Below are 3,829 nucleotides of genomic sequence, written 5' to 3' on the forward strand. Positions count from 1 at the left end.
GATATACAGAGCTCCAGGTCCCATCAAGACCTTCATAGAAGATCTGTCTACCATCCTCTCAGAAAACCTCAAAGACACCACCCAAGCAATACTACTTGGTGACCTTAACATTGGCTTTAATGATATCAATGACCAACAAGCCATAGCAGCATCCAACATTCTAACTGAACTGGGCTACATCCAAAGAGTGTTTGAGCCCACGTATATCAAAGGGAGAACCCTAGATTGGATTGCTAACCATAACTGCAAAATCTCCACCCCTATTATCTCACCTCAAATATGGACAGATCACCACCTAATTTCATTCTCATTGGACACTACAACCCCTAAACTACAACAACCTTGTGCACCTCCTGCACTTACCAGAAATAAAAAAAAATATGACACTAGACAAACTAATCCCCGGCATCATGCCCACTTTGAACGCTTTACCTAACAACCTAAACCCCAACGAATTAGTGGAAGAACTCAATAATATTATGAACAAAACCCTTGATGATATCGCTCCGCTTAAGCTCAGAAATAGAAAACCACAGAGCCACCTGAATAACTGGTTCACCCCTCTCCTAAAAAATCTTAGACTAGAAAAAAGGAAATGGGAAAATACGTGGAAAGTTCACCCCACTCCAGAAAATAAACTGAAATTCATCAAGATCTCATCTCAATATAAAAAAGAAATCATCTCAGCTAAACAAGAGACCTACAACAACAGAATTACACAAGCCAACTAAAGTACAAAAGAATTGTTCTCCATACTTAGAGAACTGGAAAACCCCATAACGCCTCAAGATAACTGCCTCAAAGATAAAAAATGGTGCTCTGAAATCCAGCATGCATTATCTAACAAAGTCCTAAACCTTCAAAAGGAAATAGAAATAAAACGAGCGACCTTAGCCTCTGCCACATTACCCCCTACTAAGACGCTCTCCAACCCTAAACTTACCACCCAATTCCACTTCTCCAAAGTCTCTATATTAGAGGTGGAGAAAGTAATACTCGGCCTAAAATCGTCCAACTGCAAAGGAGACCTCTGTCCAGCTCAACTCATCAAAGATGCTGCACGAGACCTAGCACCATTTATAAGTTGATTAATGCCTCCTTTACCACGGGCACTATCCCGAGTAACCTAAAAGAGTCCTGGGTGCTCCCACTCCTTAAAAAGGCAACTTTAGACCCAGCCATACCCACCAATTATAGACCGATTACTACCGTACGGTTCCTCTTGAAGATTCTGGACAAGATCGCATATATCCAAATCCAGAACTTCCTGGAACAAAACCAACTACTAGGCTCCCGTCAATCCGGTTTCCGTCCACTGCACGGCACAGAAACTGCTTTGATTGACCTAAAAGCCGAAATAGATCAAGTACGAGATTCGGGAAAAACAGCACTTCTCCTGCTATTAGACTTATCTGCCGCATTCGACTTAGTGGATCATAAAGTCTTGTGCAACCACCGAGATACAGCAGCACACTTCTCCACTGAGGCTATAGTGCGGATCCAATCATTCCTTAGCGACCGCACCATGAGGGTCTTCTCCCCTATAGCAGCTGCAGACCCCATCCCCATCACCTGTGGCGTGCCACAGGGATTTTGCGTTTCACCAACGCTATATAACATTTTCACTAAGCCCATGTTTGATGACTTGGATCATCTGGGTGTCATGTATACTAACTACGCTGATGATACCCAGATCCTCCTCCCACTCACAGGGGATTACGAAAAGGATTTAGCACTCGTGAACAAAATGTACAGTATCGTTCAGGCAAGGATGCAACCCATGGCTTATGCCTGAACGATGATAAAACTGAGCTTCTTATCCTAGGTACTGCTCCCCTCATTAATAAACTAAGTACAAACTACTCCTCCTTTATCATCGATGAGAACTGTATACAAGTAGCCAAAGAAGTAAAAATGTTAGGTATGTACCTTGACTCTACCTTGTCATTCTCCAAACAGGTAAATTCCCTAGCCTCATCAACAGCTTATACATGTAAATTAATTAGAGCAGGAAAACAATTCTTATCTCAGCACAGTTGTCTAACATTAGCCAGAGCCCTAATCATCTCCAAACTAGACTACTGTAACACATTGTACATAGGAGCCACTAAATCCACCATTAACAAAATTCAGATACAGCAAAACAATGCCCTCCGAGCTGCTTTGAACATTCCCAAGAGAGAACACATCTCAGAGACAAGAAGGAAACACAAATGGCTCTCCACCTACGAGAAAATCAGACTCAAAACAGCATCCCTTACACACAAATCACTTTATAATAAAGCCCCACAATACTTGAAGGACAGATTCACCAAAACTCACTCCACAAGACAAACAAGACTAGCCAACACCAATCGCCTTCAAGTACCCCGATTTAAACTGGCCACCATAGGCGGAACTAGCTTCCCAGTCAAAGCCGCTCAATTGTGGAATGAACTACCCATCACTGTGAGGCTAGAACAATCTTTTACCAAATTCAGGCAAAATGTGATCAACTGGTTGACGACAACAAATGTTAAATGAATGCATGAACTTGTTCCCACTGCCTGTTACCTGTCACATGTATCACATCCCTGTAACCGATGACCTTGCAACTTGTAACCTGTAACTGTGCTCTAAGCTGTACATTTTCTTACCTATTGCGCCCTTATACTCCAGGGTCCGGTGCGCATAATAAATACTGAACAAACAAACAAACAAACAAACCCACAATCTGCAGGCAAAACACTGATTGCATCAGCGAGTGCTCAACCCACTGACGCTCTTACCACTTTGCTATTAAAAATGTATTGCCACAATAAGAAAACATGTAAAAACTGGCTGAAAATGTAGGATACCCACGTAATAACACTTATATTTGTTGTAGCCTTGAGGATGCAGAGTAAAAAAATGCATTGCCACAGTAAGATGAACCTAGATGGGTTCCACCAAAACTCCAGTCTAACCACGTAATAACACTTACTATGCTTACTATATCATACATGTCCAGAAAAATATACCATGCCACAATAAGGCAAGACTAGACTGGCTGCACTCAAAGGCCAGACTAGCCAGGTAATTACACTTATCATGATTGCTTTATCAGAGATGCCCAGTACAAATTGTCAAGCCACAGTAAGAAATTGCTAGACTAGCTGCATCAAAATCCTAGTCTAGCCACGTAATAACATTTATGATGCTTACTTCATTATATATGCCCAGAAAATATGGCATGACACAGTAAGATAAGGCTATACTGGCTGCACGCAGATGCCAAGCTAGACAACTAATAACACTTATCATGCTTACTTTATTATCAAAGCACAGGAAAAATGTCATGCCACAATAAAAAATAACTAGACTGGCTGTACTGTATCGCTTTATGAGTTAATCGGTTAGCTCTCATAAACAAACTGAAATAAACCAAACTGGACAGTGTCTCAAAGTCCCCTCCCCACCCACCCCAAATCCCAAAACTGAAGTAATAACCCAAATACCTTCCTCCCAACAAAACATGGGAATACATCCTTCATTTATCCTACAAACTGCTCCTGACACTGTGTTTCTGGTATGTGAAGTGGCATGTTCATCCGCCACTACTTGCGCTAAGGACCCATTCCAGCTCCCGACACTATGACACATTCTTCCCTCCCCTCTGATACCCTGACGCTAAAGAGCCCTGCGCCCACCAGAACTACTAGATACACTTCCTTGCGAAGGATTCTAAAGCCTCTTTACCTCTTCAAAAGAGGAACAATTTAAAAGATGCGTTGTTGAACACACGATCACGAAATAAACACGCCCAAGATCTGCATGACCTAATCCTGGGTAGTATATTCTTTGTATAACG

The sequence above is a fragment of the Ambystoma mexicanum genome, chromosome 3p (assembly GCF_040938575.1).
Source record: "Ambystoma mexicanum isolate Mex_15411 chromosome 3p, UKY_AmexF1_1, whole genome shotgun sequence".
NCBI classification, from domain to species: Eukaryota; Metazoa; Chordata; class Amphibia; order Caudata; family Ambystomatidae; genus Ambystoma; species Ambystoma mexicanum.